The following is a 20,885-nucleotide window of genomic DNA, read 5'->3' on the forward strand; positions in this document are numbered from 1 at the left end:
CACATTACCAATTAATGGGTTCTGCTTTAGATAACGAGCGGAGATCTGCCAGAAGCCGATCAGTCGCGATAAACAGTGTGTAAAGAGGAAGGTTTTGCTGCTCACTCTCTGCCTTCGTTCAACAGACACACGAGGAGAGAGAGAGAGAGGGAGAGAGAGAGGGAGAGGAGGGAAGAACTGACCGCACATCACCTGAAGTCATCGTACAACACTTTGCGAAGATTTCAACGTTGCATTTTTTTTTACACAGGACAACCCCCCTCCCCCCACCAAAAAAAAAAACCCCAACACCAGGGACGTGTTATTCGGCCAAAACTGCGGGTGGAGTCCCCCCTTTTTTTTTTGCATTTGAAATTTACATGGATACAGATTTCCTGGAGGTGAATCGATCCGTCCAATCGGCTTTCCCAAGAGAGAGAGAGTGGGGACCTACAGGAAAAAAAGCAAACAGATCAGAGATGGAATAAGATTAGGTAATTGCTACAGGAGACGCTTTTCATCAGTGCTATAGTAGTGCTACACCCTCAACCCACCCACTCCATCGCTGCGATCTCAGTAAGATTTGGCTTCTGGGGGGTGGGGTGGGGGGTGGAGGTGTGGGGGTGTGTGTGGGTGCTGCCAGGCTTTGTGGTTCTCTTTTTGTTGCTGTTGTTGTTGTTGTTCTTGTTGGCTCAGATCAGTTTATGCCAGAGCTTGTGCAGGAGCAAACAGAGAGGGTGGATTAGAGAGGAAGAGTGAGTGAGAGAGAGAGAGAGAGAGAGAGAGGCAAAGGAAAAGAAAAAAAAAATTGGTGGTGGAATAAGGCGAAAGATGCAGCCTTAGATGTGGAGCGTTTGCAAAGCTTTTTGCACTTTCCCACCCCCTCCTCAGCCGCACCAAAAAAAAAATTGCGACCCCACAAGGTTTTGTTTCCTTTTTTTTTCACACAACCCAGCAAGAAGATCAGAGTCGTCTTCCTTAAAGTCAAGGTGGGTGATAGGTATCTCTCAAGGAAGGAAGGAAGGAAGGAAGGAAGGAAGAAAGGAGGGGCAGCAGGTAGGTGATAAAAGTGATAGATGTTACATTAGAGGCATCGTTGTGTCATTATTTTTTTTTACAATGCACTTCACTCACTCGTCACCAGTAATATTGAAAGGGAACGTGTAACGTATCCACATCAGCAAATTGGAAAACATTTAAAGAAATTGCAATCACACGAAAGGCTGTTTTTTTTTCTTCTCGGATTGATGCTGTAAATGTTTCAAAAAAAAAACAGGATGGAAATTGATGTAGAATTAACTTTTCTGGTGGACACGAAAGCCAACAACGTGCAGATCATTTATGATTTGACATTTTTCTCAGACGTTTGTGGTTTTTTTCTCTCTCTCTCTCTCCTGATTTCAATCCTCAACCAGATTAATATTGTTTTTCACGCTTTATTGGGGGTATTTCTGGTTGGTTGCATTTTTTTTATTATCGGTCGTCGATCAAAGTCTTGTGTGGGTTTGATTTGTGTATATATGTGTGTGTGTGTATGCACATTGAGTGTTTCTCCTAACTGTGCGAGGTGCAGCCACTTTTTCTGGGAGAAAATATGAGCATGCAAGGTAGTGTCTCAGGCTTCGTGAGTCTTTCTGGAATATAATCATTGCAGTCGGGTGAACAGTTGGGAAGCAAATGCTTGGGAAGGTCCAGATATCTGATCTTGTACAAGGATGCTCGACTCATTCAGTATTAATAAACAGTCAAACCCCCACAGGTCCCTGTGCAGTTCCTAATGATGCACCAGAAACACACAGGGCACTTAGAAAGAGGGAGCAAAGAGCCCACCTTCTGAAATAACTCTCCCACTAGTTACTATAAAACTGCTATTTACTCATTGATTGATCCCTTTTCACCCAGCCTGGATTTCACACGTTCTTTCCACAGTCGGTCTGTCTCGTCCTTGTCTGTGTTGTGTCTCTATGCAGTGTATAGAAATTTCTTAGAAAATATGTACCAAACAGTGAAGGTGGAGGAGGTGGGGGTGAAAGGGGTGTGTGTGTATGTGTGTGTGTGTGTGTGTGTATGTGTGTGTTTGGAGGGCTGCAGCAATACAGGGGGTCAGACAGCAATGCGAAACATACAGCTACCTTATCGGCAGATCTTTTTTTTAATAGCTTGAACAAAAGAAGTGGACGTACAAATCTATTGTAAAGTTACTGTGGCCTCAGTAAAAACCATGGGAACAATTTTTAAATGGGCAAATTGGAGCCCAATTCAATCGTCATCTCTGTGGACTGCCTCGCCCAATTTTTCCCAGCCATTAGTTGGTCATTTTGTTTACTGTTACATTCCTTCTCCTTGTCAGGTCGATTCCCTCTCTCCCTTTGCCCTCTCCTGTCCGACTTATTCTTTCACAGACACCACTCACCACCAACAGACTTAGAACAGAGGAGCCTTTCGATTTCATGTAGGAAAGGCAGCTCAGAGGCAAATCATGCTCATTCATTTTCATTTCAAAGAAACACTTTACCTCTCCATTACCACTATTTAATGTTATATATATATATGTGTTATATATACATATGTATATATACAGGGTGACCAAAAAGTCGTGAAACCATTACAATATCTAATAAATCTTTAGAGAAATTATGATTTTTGGGGGGGCAACAGGGTAGTTATCACGACTATTTGGCCACCCTGTATATGTATAGAATATGTATAGATCATACATAGAAATTGCTTGACATGTTTCGAGCCAAACAGTGAGGCGACATGAACTGCAGCCAAAGCAAGGGAGTGAGATATTCGCCCAAAGTAGCCCTGATGGCTGCAGAGCTCAGTGCCTGTGGCTGGAAAATGACTATCGACTGGGAGATAATGGTTATCTATTTTCGTCTCAACAACCAGATTATTTTCGTCAATTGCTGTACTTCATTCAAGGGTTTGGGGGTTTAGCTCCACGTTTACAACCCTCCCAATATAGCGCAGTAATCTGAGTTGAATAAGAGTCAGCAAGTGTCGAAAATGAACGGGTTGCAATTCTCAAATCGAACCTAAAAAGTCAGTGGGGGGGGGGGGGGGACAAAAAAAAAATCAAATCAAATAGATGTGAAATTGGGGGCAAAATCCATCGCCAGACCTGCATTACGCTGAATTGATTCTGTTTTTTTTTGTCCTTCAGAGGAGAGCGGTTTAAAGGTATTTCAGCTCAGGGATGGTTGTGCAAACTTGTGCATTATAATTGATAGACTATCTGTTCAACACCATGTGGGAGAAAGAAAAATGGAAAGGCAAACTCTCTCTTTCTTCTAAGACAGTGATGGGAAAGAGCCAATTCATTTGACAAAATGTGGGTGGATGGTGACTGCCTTCGTTTTGTATGATTCACTGAGCGAGAGCCACTGCTGAGGTTTATTTGCTTGTTTTGTTGAGCTGCATTTTGCGTACATCAGAAGCGTTGAAACTATCTGAGTGTAAAAGGAATTCCATAAGTGACCAGGACGGAAAGCTGATGGTCTGTACAACAGAACCCGAGATGAGAAAAAAAAACTATTTCAAGTAAGAGAAGCAAAACCTGAGCCGCTGTGTTTCTATCCCAACGTTTCATATGCAGTCGTTTTGAACGTAAGTAATACACAGACAGTACCGACCTCACCTTAACATTTCCTAGACGTGAAAAACTTTTTTTCTCTTGCAAAATGCACCCATTAGCGTCTGACTGCACTGCCCCTGGGACAGTATATGTGCTTGGCCTGTGCTGTGTGCTTTTAAGAAGTGTTATTTCTGAAGCACTGGAGGATAAGGTTTGCACGAAACGAAACGATTGCGGGCGAGTTGCCAGTTTCGCTCTGTGTCTCAGACAGAAACCTCAGCACTCACTGCTCTTTTTGGTGTCACGCTGATGAATTTGAAACAGCGAGAAAGCTGTCGATCTGCGCTCGCAATCATTCGCTGCACATCTCTCGAAAGCATCGTTTGCCATACAATGGACAGACGCAGTAATACACCTGTACTTATTGTGGATCCATAGGTCCTCATCACTGGTTCCCCTGGTTGGAGCCTTCGGTGCTTGAATGAAAACTTCTCTGCACAACGTTATGGTGGATATTTTTTTCCCCCCCTCCCTCCCAGAGATTTCTCTCTCTCTCTCTCTTTGTTACTCGTACTTTAGTACAAGGGATTGAATTATAGTTTGCACTATAATAATCATGTTAAACGATATTCCCAAATCGTGGGAAGAAGATTTGGTAACAGGGCGTTATGTTGGAGGGGCAATGCACACAACAGTACTGTATGTGCTGGAGTTTATCATAAAGAACCCCCCCCCACCCCCTCACTCCCAAATCCATTCAACAAAATAGCCAAACTCGTCCTGTAACTTCCCAATTCCCTGTGTGAACAATTTGACTTCACCACTATTGCAGGGAAAGTGACATCAGTGAACACATTTTTCGTGCTCTGTGTGATCCGATTCCAACGCTGTTCTGATGCAAATGTACCGACTGTGATTTGAGTAGTTTTACATTCATAGCAACTTTTCTTTTTAAAATAAAGTTTTTGGAACTACTGGGCTGAGGGAGTATTTGTATCCTTAATGCGGTAATGTGTTACAGTGATAAAACCAGCGAGTTGTTGTGAACTAACAGATATAGTTAACACTTATCTATAGATCACCTACGTGTGCTTCTGTGGTTTATAGTATTTGTTACAGTGATTTTGGGGGCGTTGTCTCCAATATATTATCTAAAATCAATTCTAAGGGTAATTTTTAATTTTTAAGAATTTGAAATTAACCTACAGATAATCTGGTTTAATTTTGTGCATTGCAGTGTGTGCAGCAAAGCTGTGCCTGATCAAAAATACCATTGTAGTATTTTCTGATTCTAAATTCATATTCTAAAAAAAACACACTTGAAATTTCAGTTCGAGTTGGGTTGTTAGCCTATTAAAATAGTCTTGCTTTCTGATGGCCTGCAAGAAATATTGCAGTTCCATTCATTAATACTTTATTACTTCCTCCTCTGTGCTATTATATGTGCTATTCTGTTTATGCTCTTTACACTGAAATTTTCCCAGGTCAATCCGTGACAGACCTGCCCTTTTGAACCACATACACTTGAGACATTTCAGTTCCATATTGGAGGCAACTTGCACCAGTACAGGTACAATGGACCGAATGGTTTCCTTCTTGTTCTGTAAATGTTGTTCCATTAATAAATGAGGAAACAGTATCTATGCACAGCGAATATCCCAAGACTATCGTCATTGGATATTAATTTTTTTTATTCAATGTTTCAAAGCAAAATGATCTGTGTGACTTTAGTCCTGGAATTCACATTTCATGAGCTGCATTGGTAAATTACTTGGATGAAAGAGATGTTGCAGTTACATTGCATCTGAAGCTACTCACAATCAAACTGGGCAATGTTTTTCATCAGGTTCTATACATGTGAATGGTGTTTTGCAAGAGATTGGAGACTTGGATTATTGCAATACATTGGGGATCTGACCATTCCTTTCGTCTCGATTGGAATTGAAAACTTTAAACAATTCTATTTCCCAAGTTGCTTCACACATGACGTAACCTAGTAACACGTATTAACTTTTATTCATCTGCATCATGTAAACTTCATAAATGTCTGATTTGTTTGGAACTAGTATTTCTGGTTTATTATTTAATTTACAGAGTGGAGAATTCTGATAAATTTGATAATGTTGCATGACTTTTCAAATGCAAGTTTGTTAGGTGATTTTAAAAAAAAGTATTTAAAAGGAGCAGGTATGTTTCTTGTAAAGACTAGAGGTTGTCTGAGTCATGGTTGTAAGAGATGATAATGCAATAAGTGGTAGTAACATAGTCAAACACAGTAATACCAATTGGATCTATGGTAGCATGGTGGGAATATTTGGATCAGTGGTGAGAGAGACATAGAAATTTCTATCCACATGAATCTACAGTGTATAATTAATGAGATGATATGGCTAAATTACCTTTATGATTGAAATGACAATTTGTTGGTTTTACGATTTCTTTTTTCTTACAATAATGTCTCCAGTTAAATTATCAAGGCCTACAATTGTCACAAGTTTCCAGTAAACTGGGAAGAACAGGCACGTCTTTTCACAGTAATATGATACACAGAGGAATTCTGTTTTTCAGAAACCTATGTGCTTGTTGTACCCCTGGGTTTCTCTAGATTCTAAGTTATGTCTTTGACTGGCAGGCAAACCAAACTTAAAACACAGAGATCAATGTTGTGAGTACATAAAATCATTCATTCAATTGTTTGTATATCTTTACAATGGATGGCATGAAGAATAAATTACTTATCAGGTAGGCGTCTTGAGCTCCTGCGTGTCAATTAGATATATGTTTTATCAATGGGAACTGTAAGGGATCAATTCTTTAAGAAAAGTAACATTTAAAGGTGAATGTGGGCTATTTCACGAAAGTCATGTCTTAATGCATTGAAATGTCTTAATGCATTGCAATTGTGATGCAAAAAAAAATGCAAATGCAAAAATATACCAAAGGCAGATTTTTTTGGGAGTAAGTTGCCGCATTCTCAAACAGATTCATTTGATGAATGACTGGTCTTCCCTTTTTTATTGTGTTTGAATGAGAGGAAGACAGACCAAAAATAGTTTTCTGAAATGCCATTGTATGTATGAAAGATGGAGAGAGAAAGAGATTTGTTTGACCTAGCTCAGTGCAGTTATTAATGAAATCATACACTAATTACTCACAAAATGGTTGCTCCAGGATGAAACAGCAGCTGTCAGAATGAAAAATAAGATCATTTCTGCATTTAAAACAAAGATGGATTTCTACTTTATAATCAGAATAACAAAAGAGCTTTTGTAACTTTTTTAGGTTGTTACCCTTTAAAATCATTTTGATATTATTCTCAAGTCATAATCATAACTTGTAACATGTAATGGCTTTGGAAACTGGCAGTAACATAATTTCACTCAGTAAAATCGCACTTCTGTAACTGAAGGTAAAATAAAAAGCCCTAACTTACTTTTGATCTGAACCCATCAATGTACAATACTGTATTACTAAATTATTCGAGGATAGAACAGCAAACATGAAACCTAATGAGTGAATGACTCCTATGTGCAAATACAACCAAAGAAACAAATATATGTTATCATTTCAATAATCATTCTGCTAAGTCATTTTATATTTGGCATCATCCCATTCTTCTATTTGTAATATAATAAGGGGAATGATGCTTCATTGGCAATAAAAAAAGTTCCAATTTGTTGCGGTCTTTTGGCAGAGGAGAATGCAGTTTTGTAACTGTTGCGTACTGGACTATGAACATTGGTAGTTCAGAGCAGAAGTAGGTGGGGCTGTGGCCTAATGCTCCTTGTTCTGATGAAGAAGGTGGCAGAAAGCTCATAGCGGTGCAGCCCCTGTGCAATCTCTAGAAATGGAATGGGAGGACAGAATGCGGCTTTGGGGTAAAGCCTTGCACATAGATCCCTTGATCGTCTGGTAAACTGAGTGCAGCTTGTCATTGCTAGTTCAGAGGGGAAAGTAAGAAGTGACCTTGCACTGTGCATCTTTATGATCAATGGTGTCAAGGTTGGTAAGTGCTTCGTGCATTATGATCGTGGTCCATTCAACAACTGTCACAGACAAACGCAATCTTTGATTTACACTCAGAAAGTACTTGATGAATACTGACACTTTATATTTAGAAAGAACCTTCAACTGAATAGTGAAAAATTTAAGTAATTTGCCTGTTTACCTTCTGGTCACAGAATGGTGCCCGAGGGAGAGTTTAAAGTGCAGAAAAATAAACACCAAATAAATAAAAAAAATCTCTCTTGATAACCCAGTTTGCTTAAAATTGCTATTTTCATGCATTCTCATGGTGTGTATTTAAAAGCTGAAGCTAACATTGCATGACATTGTAATAAAATTTTGTTGATCAGATCATTACGTTTTCTATTATTATTGAAGAAAAATACAAATTAAAACACTGGAGCTAAAACTGAGATATACTGTATGTATAGAATATTCTGAATTTTGTTTTCAAACCTCAAATTAATCAGTCATTGCTGATGCTCTGTCCACCAGTGCATTTAGAGGCAAATTGGTCATTTGTACAATGACTGGGATTTCCCTATTATAAGAGCATGCTGTCAAAGTAATTAGATTTGCTGCACATGGAGTAACATCCTCCAAGGTATATTTTGGCATTGGTCACTGCGCTTACCTCCCATTGTTGTGATGTGGTGACATTGGGATCTGGAATCAATATTTTTGTCATTTAATCCATAAAATCACCGTAATCCAGGATCTATAAGGCTCAAATAGGACAGTCTGGGGACTTTCTTCCACAGCACTGCCTTATGTGCAAAGAACTTCACTTGTGGTCCGTTTCTCCATAGATAATATTACAACTACAATTCAATCAGTGGAATTTCTTATACCCTTCAATACACTCTGTTGATACCTCATCTACTGTATTCAAACAGTGGTTAAATACTCCATGTTCATTGAGCCCGAGGGGCAGAACAAAATGTAGATTTCTCAGGCAGAATCAACTTTCAGCAACTATTACGTGCTGTTTTCAATTGTAAAGTTTGCATGCCCAGCAATCCTGTCCTCGCCAGACCTCACTGCTCCCTGTCTCCCAGAGAAACAATTGACTTCAAGACCCTCAGCTCTCACTTACAAATCCTTATAAACCCTTGCCCTCCCTGCACCCTGTTCACTTCTGTGCTTGGCAAGTTCGAGCCTCAATCTTCCTTTCCCCCTCAGGCCCTACCATTGGTGGCCGAGCCTTCAGCAACCCTATCCCTATCCTATAGAACTTTCTCTCTAAATCCCACCACCTTATACCTTCTCTATCTGAATTTTAAAGCCTCCTGGAATCCTGCCTCTTTGGCTGTGCCTTGGCTTGCCCCACCCAAACCCAGCTTCCCTGTTTGGTATTCAGCATCATCACTGAAGCACTTTGAGACATCACATTACCCTATGTGAAATTTGCTATGTTTGTGTTGTATTTTCAATAACTACATTTTGCCACTGAGACAGAGCTTTGCAACTCCAGTTTTAAAGTGGGCTGATCAGGTTATTGTCTCCCATTGAATCAGATTTCTGTTCAAAATGTCTGTACCACTTAAACTTCATTTTTTCTTCTGTTGCTCGTCATGTGTAAATGTTACCAATGGGAGGAAGATCACCCCAAAGTATTAACAACAAAAATGACATCAACAACTTGTTTTTATATAGCACTCTTCGTAACATCTCAAAGGGTATTAATTGCTACTATGGAGAAATTCCACTTGAGTTTAGATTCACTCTATTTATATAGCAATTCAAATTGTCCAGCATTTGGAAAATTGTTGAATTCTGTCTTCACTTTACAGCCAGTTTCCTGTAGTTCTTAAAAGAACTTACATAGAAGAGACTTCAAACCTAAGGCTCTATTTAAGAATTTGCTAAACTTTGGTTGCTCCAAAATAGAGTAAAACTAGATTCAAGTGGAAATTATCAACTGTATCTAAAATCCCAGATGTATATGACACAAAGCTATCAGTGATGCGAACAATTGGCAATAACCCATCTGTTTGTTCTACGACCAGTTGAATTGACTCACATTATCTCATAACTCATTCCATTCTCTGGTCTACGTGCCAGTGGTTATGGATAAAGAGTAATCCCTCTGTTCCCAGACAAGGGATTAGATTTCTAGCTAGAGTTTAACAATGATTTGACTAGCTGGATATAGCTGAGTGACTCCTAAGAATGGTTAAATTGGTATCAATTTAAAAACTAGTCAATAAATTCCTAGATTGCTCTTTTCAATCTTCTTTACTGATTGGCTTTCATGCTCAATGGTCTCTTTGATCTGACTGCTAAGAACCATGGTTCCATACCCAAAGTAATGGTTGAACACATCAAAGTGATTAGAAAACTAATCACACCATTTGTAAGGTACGCTATAAATACATTACACTTTTGCACTGTTCATGCCTTTGTGATCTCAGTCACCTTACTGGAGCATCCTTCTTATGGATCCTCCCATTAGTCGGACTCAACTTGCATAGCAATGTACGATATTGACAGAAAAGAAAAGACATCAAATAAGATTCCCAGGAATTCCATTGCACTTTTGAATTCAGTGTTGATGATTTCTAGGAAGTGTGAAATGTGCCAAGTCTACTGTCCAGAGATTTAACAAATTGGAAAAATATGGTTGGATTAAATGGAGTTCCGAGAGTCAAAACAGGACTATCCTTTTGTAGTATTGTCACTTAGCATAGGATATGCGGATGTAAAGAGTCATGATTTAAGGGAGGGTTATAGTTTCAGTCAGCATCACACCAGAGCAGTACTGTAGTTAGAGGCTGTGTACTCATCTGTGAGCTATGTGTGGTGTGCCAATATTCTGCTAGTGGAATGAATTTATCATGGCAACAACCAAGCAAGCCCCAGGTTATTGCCCCGATGCAAATAAATACAGCTTGTTGAATGCTAATGGATGTTCAGTGTGGGTGAAAAGCTTCACTTTTTTTACTGAGTGAAGCTGCCACAGGGATCAAATAAAATAGTAATGTAGATATCTTCAAAAGTGTTGCATCGTTTTTCTCTCAGACTGTTGAAGTGAATAAAAGCTCAAGTGACTGAAGTTGGTTGCAGTGTCACAATATGTGGGTGTTGAAACATTTATCTTATTTTCTGATAAAAATTAACACAGGAAAAACATGGTCCAACTCAATAGCTGGCTCTGGAACTCTATCCCCCAGTGCCTTCGCCTTGCCTCCTCCCTTTCCTCCTTCAAGGCCGGTCTCAAGACCTTTCTCTTTGACCGTGCCTTCAGCTCCCCTCTCGACTCTCTACCCCCTCCTCGCTCCTTCCCTCCCCTCACCCTGACCATTTCCCCCTTCCTCGGGTCCTGACCCAACTGTACAGCGCCTTGGGACATCCTCCCGACGTGAAAGGCGCTCTATAAATGGAATCTTGTTGTTGTTGTTGTTGTTGAGATGCCACCAAAGGATTTTTACATACAAGGCTGGACATGACTACCAACTCATTCATTTTATATTTACCAAATTAACTAGTTTATGAAAGGGAGATCTCTGTGGAAGCAATTTAAACTAAAACCAGATTTAATTTAAAGATTTTAAAAAACCAATAACATAATTGTGTGCATTTATTTTGGAAACAAGTAATTGGTTTCTGGAGTTAAAAGAGGTGGGAAAAGGAGGCAGTGTTAGGGAGTGTGTGGTTTCTGGTATAAAGAGTGGGCAAAGTATAAGGCAGTGACCAAAATGAATCATGAACCTTTCAATATTAAGTGTGGAACTACAAAATGTAACCTTGGTTCTCTTTTATTCATCTGGAACAAAATTTCAAGAGGTACAAAATCTTTGGGACAAGATGTTCCCAAAACATTGTATTTCATGCAAAAGAATAGGTATTTCGCAATATGTGTTGTTAACTCCTAAGGCAATTTCTAGTCTCTAGTAATTTAAAGGACTTGAATGTTGTTCTTAAATGATATCCACCATGGATGTTGTGTCATTATATCAAAACCCTGGCTTAACTTGTCACTACCACTTAAATAGCTGTGTTGTTAATAACCCGGCCAATTCCCATGAAAATTGTTTTTAAGGGACCCCGCTTTACTTGTCACCCACAAGTAACTACTGTAGTTAGATTCTAGAAATTATTATAAGTACTTATTTCAGATAACTCCTCTTATAAGAAGGCATCTTGCATTGCAGAGGCCTCTCTCCCTATCCTGTGACAGGAAAGGATGGGAGACCACAGCCCAGCCCTCTGCAACAGGATAGGATGGGAGCTCATGGAGCAACCGTCCAATAGACCAGAAGGACCTTTGCCCAACTCCTGATAACTGTTCACTGTGGTCTTTCCCTTGGAGCGACCAGCTATTGATACTTAACTGTAGTTTCATATTACTTAGGATTCACATGGGTTACATTATAACTGCAAAATAAAAGCTTATTTCTGAAGTTTAAAAAAAGTCCCACCTATTATCTTTACGTTTAAATATTTTTTAAAAAGTTGACAGGATTGTTAATTCTTTGATATTATCAATGATAATTGTTATAGCTGGGGAATTGGTCATTCCATTTCTAGTTCTTTATCTAACCATTAGTGTGTCTGCCTGTCCATATCTGAATCATAAACTCTCTAAACTGGTTGTCACTATCAGTCTATCCTTACACTATGTCTGAGATGGAATGACTGGCCTTTTATCACAACAACAATTTACATTTATATTACTCCTTTCATGTTGAGAGGAAAATAATAATCTTTGCATTTGATAGATCACCTTATCACGTTGTTCAGACGTCTCAAAGCGCTTCACAGAATAAACTGTAAAGCAAATCGACTGTGTATTTTGTGGGCGAAATGTGCCAGCCAACTCTCAAAGCGCTTCAATGTATCACGCTGAACGCGTGATGAAATGGCGCTAATGTAATCCCTATATTTCTATCTCTGCCACGCAAGCATTCAAGTCAGTTACTTCTGTGTTTTCTTTCTGGACTGTCTACACTGCAAAACAGTAAAACAGCAATAGTTTCAGAATGCAATACAAGTATAAGGAATAAGCACCCTTCCAATGGCCTAGAGCACTACTGCTAGAGCAAACTAGGCCATTATAGACATTGAATTCCCAGTTCACTAGTAACCTGATCTCAGCCAGCACAACAGTTTGGGAAACACAATTGAACTCAGAGCCCCTGGGTTGGGGGTTGGAAAGAAAATCAGCCAGGGTTCCTGCTCCAGATTGCTATAAGAAACTGAGTAGACTGGGGTTATATTCTGAAAATAATTGGCAGATTAAATAGTGCACGACTCTTCCCTTTGGTAGAGAGCTCCATTACAAGGGGCATAGCCTTAAAATCAGAACTAAGACAGTTATAACTGAGGTCAGAAAACATTTCCTCACACAAAGGGTTGTGCTCTGCCCCAGAAATCTGTAGAGGTGGAATTAATAGGGACGTTTAAAAGAAATTTAGACGGATGCTTGGGCAGTAGTGGTATTTTGGGTTATGGTGAATGAATGGGGCATTGGGATCAAATCATCAGCCAAAATCTAATAAACTAATGGAACAAGTTTGATGGTTGAATGGGTCTCCTCCTCTTCCTGTTTTCCTATGTTTCCTATTACACACATAATCACAACTTTGACATAATATCAGAGGGTGATTGGTGTACGAGTTAAAAAAAAAGAGGAAAACATATTCAAAAATCTTCAGGAGAGGAGAGGCAGGAAAAAACAAGTCTGCAGTGAGAGAAACAATTGCAGGTAGAGGGAACCCTATTGACAGATTTGATTGAGCAAAGCTGAAAAGGTTGTTGAGTAGCTCCCAAAATTAAAAAGCCAAAACAGCTTCACAGTTCAGCTGCAAAACACAGTATGCGCTTGTAGACAGCAATTAATCCTGTCAATGCACTGTGCGTTCAGCATTGGCCCCATGATGGGAATTTGGTTGCGCCAATTGGTGTTGGCCTGATCATTACGTATTAGCATATGTGGCGACTGCCTCCAACAGGCCATCTCACAGCAGGCTTGCGTCTCACTGCCCACTGTATAGCTGTATATACAGTGTGAAGTCTGCTTTTCATTTTTTGTATAAAAAAATCTCTTCAGCAATACAGGTGACTGGCTTTCTATTTTGAACTGCTCAGCTCTTTTCCAGCAGTCAGTTATTTTCAACCAGTCAGCTCTTTTCAATCAGTAGGAAAACACATAGGCAGTACAGGAGGCTGGAAGATCATACTCCATGCATATGCTTGAGCATGTATGTGCAGAGTGTTGCCAGCTCAATTTCCAGTGCTATGCGAGCAGGTTGTGCGATTGGTACACTCTCACTTGTTCAATTGGTACAGGTATGACCCTGGATTTGTCAAGATGTCAAGAGTCCACTATTGCTAATTTTTGGGAGAGAACTAAAGTCACAATCTAACCTGAATAGTCTGATTGATACAAAAAAACTTTCTATCAACAGAATGGTTTCCAAATTACAGATGCCATATTAATTTTCATTCTACTGGCTCTCTTTCTATCCTGGTACCTAATGCCCGCCTTCACTCTGCATCTATATTTTTGTCTGTTTACATTTCTTTGCAGCCCCGTGCGCAGTCGGTCATGAAACATAAATTAAATTTGTGTTTAAACTAAATGTGTAGTCCACAGTACACCAAGAAACTCTTTCAACATTATGCACCGAGTATAATAATTTGATAGAATATTATAGTATTGATAATGATATAATTTTAATATTGATGTAGATAAAAATACAATAAACCTGAAGCATACATTTGCACTCTGTGGACTTTGTTCGGCCTCAGATCGTATTTGTGTGATATGGTGAATTTGGATTTTACTTAACATATAATTGCCATTTATATCCTGACCAATAATGAACATAAAATGTCTGAAGGGAGTGTTTTGTAAGCAGACTTTTTTGAACTTCCAGCAAGGTTATGGGATGTAAATTGACTTGTTGCTCACCATGTCTGGACAGTGTGAGGCAGCCATAAACAACACAAACTGGGTGCTGGGCTATAATGCAAAATCTGCTGAATTCTGATCTCTCAAACTGTAAAATGCTCTAGTCAGGCAGCATTTCGAGTACTACATAGAGTTTTAGGTGCCAAGAGGCCACCTAGGCCCCAAAGACAGTAGTGATAAGAGCAACAAGCCTAATCCTTGGGGTTTGGAGGGATGAGCTATGAGGAATGACTAGATAAGCTAGGGCTCTTTAGCCTTGAAAAGAGATATCCCAAAGGGACTTTGTAGAGCTATACAAGATGCTAAATGGGATTGAGAAAGTAAACCCAGAACAATATTTTCAGATGCGCCAAGGCAGAAGGTCAAGTGAGCCCAAGTTCAGTTATGAAAGAGAAATTTAGGACATATACCATAGAGTGCTTTCTGTGTTGGCACTGACCACCCAACTGGTACCATTTTCTCTAGTCCCATTTCCCTGTTTTGTTCCACATATCCCAAGAGCATACACTTAACACTGCAGTTAATCCACAGCTGGGATAGTTTTCACAGATGCATGGTTGAAGGCAGAATATTACATTCATTTAAGAACCAGCTAAACTTTGCAAAAGGAAGGCAGTAGGGTTGCTATTTGAAAGGTGAAATCAAATAGGTCAAAGGATCATCTTCATCTAAGCGTTTCTCATGATGTTTTGAAAAAAAATCCAAATTGGGATAGAACAACAGGCGATCTTTGACAACGGAGAAGATTGAACTTAGAAGTTGAAATGTACTGAACTAAGACTAAAAGTGTACGAATGAGAATGGTACAACTCATGAGCCAATTCTGAGTTAAGTAGGTCACTTTCCTGTATGTAATGTGAATTTTAACAAAACTATTCCCTGCATTGGGTATAGCTCCTTAGCACTCCTTGACATGTTTTACAGGATTTTGACTGTAAAATATAGTGACTGGCTAATTTGTAGCTGAACAACTGCACCTATTGTTCATCAGTCATCTATTTTTGCCTTTGGAAGTGTGAAGTTTGTTGCTACACAATGGGTAGCAAAGTAGTTTGGTCCTCACTCACTATATTATAATTAGTTTCTCTAATTCTGCGTGTTGGCTATTGGCTAAATATGTTGACTATCTACATTTACTGGCAGTAGCTGTTCACACACAATGAAAGTCATGAAAGACATCGAGTCACTGGATTAGAAAACGTGAATGAATGCAAGTTGCTGTATTCATTTCTCTCAACTGGGTCCAAACTCTATAAATTGTAACACTGCATTGTTTGAACTTCTGGCTTTATCCTGTAAATAACCCAGATTATCTTGCTTGTAAAATGCTTACCTTTGCTGCAGCAATCTGTTTACCAGCAATTCTCTTAAATCAGCCTATGTGCACGGAAATTCCTGGTTGGATGATTTTGAATGTACGAAATTGATGAAAAGTTGACACCGAGACAATTGAAAGAGAGATACTGTTTGACAGCTTTTACATTCGTGAAGAAACTGATTAAAATGCCAGGTAAAAAAAAACACTAGCAGCATTCTCTAGTCTCATTTTGAAACAATCAGATAACAAACGTTTCAGGCATTATTACATGAATGCAATACCAGATTATGTTGCACATAAGATCCATGAGTTGTGGAGATGAAACAGTACAATTCAAATCAAGGCAGGTATTTTCAGCACAAGTAAGAAGACATTAGGCGTTCCTTCACTTCTATGAAATTTATCTAAACAAATTAGGAGGTGGAAATGAGTGAGCAAATCACAGAAAGAGCAGGTCTCATTCGCTTGTATTTCCTGTGCGACGATACCTGGCCAAAGAGAAGCATGCTGACATTTAGAGGGGTCTAAATTAATTTTTCTTTATCTGCAGATGCACCGAGGTGCTTCATTCTCCTATCTGAGAGAGAATTCTATGGAGAGTGGCTAATGAACATAAGAATCCTACTGAAATCTAAAGGAGAGGTACAGTCCTATATTATTGCATTCCATTTTATAGCTACTAAAGAAATGTATTACAACTGCACATTACTTATCTTAGTACAAGGACGTAGGCAATTGCTGAACGCAGCACTTTCAGCACTTTGTAACAAATACAGATGATGAAGTTTGCTTAATTCCGTTTTATTTTAGCACCAGTTTATTTTAAGGTGAAAAGAACTCTGGTAAGGACGCATGGGGAATAAGGGTCATATCAAATTAAGAAAATGTAATGGCTGATGGATTTTTTTTTGTAGTGTCTACACTGCAGTCTAAAGATATTCCTGCAGATACCTTCAATAAATTTCAGTACACTGTCATTTAGCCAATAAGGGGGCCTTTGGAAAGTTTGAATATATTGTCAACTGAGGAAGAGATGATATTTGGTCTCAGAACCAAACGGAAAAAAATGAAAGTTTCTCTGACCACTCTTGTGAAAATGTTATAATTCTGATCGTCCTTTAAGAGTGCTAGGAAGTAAAATGATCAGAATCCTGCATTATGCCAATCCATGAAGACTCCCCTTTTTCTTTGTTAAATTCTCTTTGATGCCAATACAGCAGGATAAATAAATTGAGCTCTGTTCATTTAGAAATCTTCAAATGGGAAAATCAAGGATATTTCACAGAGTAACACTGTAGAGAAATTAGTTTGCAGCACTATTTCCTCATTGTCGTGGCGGTCCTATTGAATATTGTACAGTGGGTTTCAATCAGCAATACCTGATGCATTTTATACTTGTATTAATATTCTGCCTTCACCTGCTATTATATTGGGTTCATACAATTCAAAACGTGTATCTCGGTGACAGAGTATTATGAACGGACAGACAGAATGACAGGTAACAGCTAATGAGAGTGGAGTCCCCGTTAATATTCTGAATTAACCAGTTTCTTTTCAGTTGCCTCTGTGCACTGAGCAATTTGCCTGTAAAAGGAATTAGAATTTATGAATAATTTAAATCCCAATCACCAGGCAGGCCTAATAATCATGCGTCCCACAGAGCATTAATGCATTCTGCTGCATGTATTGTTGGAGAGGCTGGTTGCTCCTTGGTGGCACTCCTACCATTACAGCGTGAATTGTGCTTTTAATTTGCCATCATATTTGAAAGAACAGCCAATTATACTTTAACAAAATGCCTTTTAAATTATGCTCTTTAAGCCCTTATTTGAAGAACATTTCAGTGTTGTTGCTCCTGATTAAATATATCGTTATTCATGACAGTGATTTTTTTTCTTTAATGCTGCACCAATTTACCTGTAGTTAAAGAACGATGGCTGATGTTTGAATCATACTGGGGCTACAACACTTAAAAGCCAAGTAGCTTCGAGGTTAAGATATTAAATGAATCAAGCTGACTAATTGAGACAGACCAGTGGAATGTAAAGCATATTATCCCAACTATTTCTAATACCCATCATGGATTGCTACCCATATCAGCAAATATATGTTTTAAATGCTCTGTGGAAGCAACTGTGAAGTATAGCATTAGTTGTGTTGTACATGCAATAGTGAAGTATGATAAAATGTGTATGAAACCCATAGTAAAACAGAACAACTAAAACGGCTCAGTTGGTAAAGCTGACAGTCTAGTGCAGTGCTGGGGTGTGTTGTATGGTCAGAGGTGACCATCCTTCAGATGAGACATTAAGCCAAGATCCTGTCTGCCTATTTAAGTGAACTTTAAATATCCCATGGCACTATTTGGAAAGAGAAGGGAGTTTCTCCTGGTGTCCTGGAAAACGATCCTCCAATAAAATTGGTTATTGACTTCATGGCTTATTGTAGGACATTGCTGTGCACAAATTAGCTAGTGTGTTTGCCTAGAGAATGCACGGTCAGTGCTCCCTACAATAAATCGTGTGAAGCTCTTTGAGATGTTTCGACGACACAATATGGTGCTACATCAGATGCAAAGATTAATATTAAAGCTGCTGCCTGGAATGCAACTGGACTATGCAGACCTAAATATTGCCAAGTTCAACTCTCAATATGTATTGCATTAGTTTTTCTCAGCCGGGAGCTGTTTATTTTAAAAGATGTTCTGCTGGCAAGATTCCCTCCCCTGACAAACTACAAAGCATATTTAAGCATTGTCAGTGGCAAATATGCCCTGTGTAGAAATATAATTTTCTCTGTGCAGACATTCCAGATGACAATGCATATTGAAACTGTTCACAGATTCATTTGCTAGAACAATTAGGTGAGAGTTTGGAAAAAGAAATCCCAACACAGAAGGAAACCATTCATCCTATCATACAAGTGTCATACCAGCTGCCCAGCATTTCCTTTATACAGCAATAGATTCGCTTACAAAATACAGAGTCACTACACTTCATACTAAGAATTTTGTGAAGAGCTTTGAGACACAAAAAACGTTATATCAAATGAAAAGCAATGATTTGGATTATTATTTTTCATTTTTAATCTAACCAATCACAAAATAAATTCTTGCGTAAACCAGAAATGAGAGATTCAACTCCCAATCAACAAATTCAAATTAGAATTTACCTTTTTTAAAAAAAAGAGAAAGAGCAGTTTTCAGAATAAGGTCAAGGCTAAAGTAATTATTAATATCTGGAATGAGTAATTACAATGAAAAATGATTGTCCATGCATTTCAAAAACCCAGTCCCATCTGCATGCAGATATTCCTGAATGAAAGTGTTGTTGACTGCATGAGTGGGTCATCAATCGTGGACACGCTGACGAAGCTAATTGTGTGCGGTTGTCATATCTGTTGTCATGTGTGAAATGTGCACTGTAAACTCCTGTGTGTACCTAAAGGTAACGTATTGAAGTAAAGAAGCTTATCTTGACAGTGATAAAATGTGGTCTTGAAAAGTACAGAAATTTGTAGAGTTGTTGTAGGCACCCCTGGAGACACATAAGAGCATTACATTTTAAGCATGTGCATAATGTTCCTCACATGTATATAACAGAATGAAAGCTTTTCTTGGACCTGATGTTGCAAAGAACTGTCGTTTAGTGTAATAGCTCCATCGAACTTGAATTACAGCAAACTAGTTTGTTTTAGATTAAGGTCCTTAAAAAGCTGGGGATAATAAAGCGCAAAGGCAATAGGCAAGTGCAATTTGAATGATTAAAAGTGTTTCCGCGGGGAATATAAATATAGAGCACAGCATTTGATTCCAAAATTAAATTGCAAATACATTTTTAGAATACTATTGACTGAACGGAAAAAAAGCACAAATGACCATTAAAGGGAAAGCTGAGATCTGGCTGGGAGACAAAACAATACAATTTACATTTATATAGCATCTTTCATGTTGGGAGGAGCATAATGATTCCGTCGCTGAGAAATGACTTGGACACACGGAAGGGTCAAATAAGGGAATTGGTTTTCAGTTCAAAAGCAGAATTCTAAGGAAATTAAAGCTTGCTGTGTATCATAAGAGACTTACAGTAGTATTCTGCAAACTAAACGATAAAAAAGTAGAGAAGAATGAAGAGATGGATGGGAGCAAGGCAGCAGCACTTCACGGGCTTCACTAGTGACTTTGTATTTGTAGATGAACCCTGCAGACAATTTGCACATAGCAATATCCCACAGACAGCTATGAAGTGAATGATCAATTTTAACTTGGTGATTGTCAGCCAGGATTACCTGGAGAAGCTCCCTTCTCATTCCAGTAGTACCATGGGATCTTTAATGACCACCTGAGCAGGCAGATGGGACCTCAATTTAACATCTGATGTGAAGGAGGACATCTCATGTGACCTCCGACTATGCAGTACACCCCAGCAATACAGCAGAGTATAAGCCTAGGCTACAAGCTCAAAGTGCTGATATTGAATTTGAACCCACATATGGAAAGTGCTACTAATTGAATCAAGATGACCCTATTTCTGTGATCTCCTGTGATCCTAATCCTTGCTCACTCCCCTCGCTATGCTATTTTGGCCTGATTCATGTCCCGTTTCAACTCTTATCCACCATTGGCATGTGATCTTTCAACCATTTTACTCCCGCTCTCTGAAACACTCTCTTAATCCATTCATCTTGAATCCTCCCTCTCTGCTCTGGAAACCCTCTCTCATTAACTGCACCTTCAGTCAGCTTCGAATATAATTGATTATATTCCACATTTTCTATCCAAAATCTGAATTTGATGAAACCTTAAGAGCGGGAATGGGAAGCAAGCAGATTTATAAAGTCAATTGAAGCAAAAGGGAGGTAATCCCTTCTTAATTAATTGCTGCCTAGATATGTATCCGCTTGTATCCGCTTCCCTAAAGACGGAATGAGCTGCTTGGGAATACCTCTGAAAACTGAACAACAGAGTGTAAACCTCCCAATTAAAACTATTGTATGAAACCCAGTAAATGGTAGAATGCCTGTCAATCAGGCTGTGAAGGAGGATAGATTCCCTAAAGATAAACATTTTCCCTGGATGAACAACAAAC

The 20,885-nt window shown here is 38.9% G+C and overlaps 1 protein-coding gene across 5 annotated transcripts in view; it reads left to right on the forward strand.

Moving 5' to 3' along the window:
- Positions 1–301: 301 nt before the first annotated feature.
- The window catches only part of tafa2 (TAFA chemokine like family member 2), an 84,780-nt gene continuing 64,196 nt past the window's right edge, over positions 302–20,885 (forward strand). For 3 of the 5 annotated variants that reach the window (XM_042335568.1, XM_007895256.2, XM_042335566.1), the window contains exons 1-2: positions 302–473; positions 16,349–16,440. The gene's annotated coding sequence lies outside the window, so the exon portion shown is untranslated. Of the gene's footprint in view, positions 474–1,015; positions 1,036–16,348; positions 16,441–20,885 lie in introns of those variants that run through there. The other 2 variants (XM_007895254.2, XM_042335567.1) reach the window with 2 other exon arrangements.

Source organism: Callorhinchus milii, unplaced genomic scaffold, assembly GCF_018977255.1.
Source record: "Callorhinchus milii isolate IMCB2004 unplaced genomic scaffold, IMCB_Cmil_1.0 Scaffold5, whole genome shotgun sequence".
NCBI lineage: Eukaryota > Metazoa > Chordata > Chondrichthyes > Chimaeriformes > Callorhinchidae > Callorhinchus > Callorhinchus milii.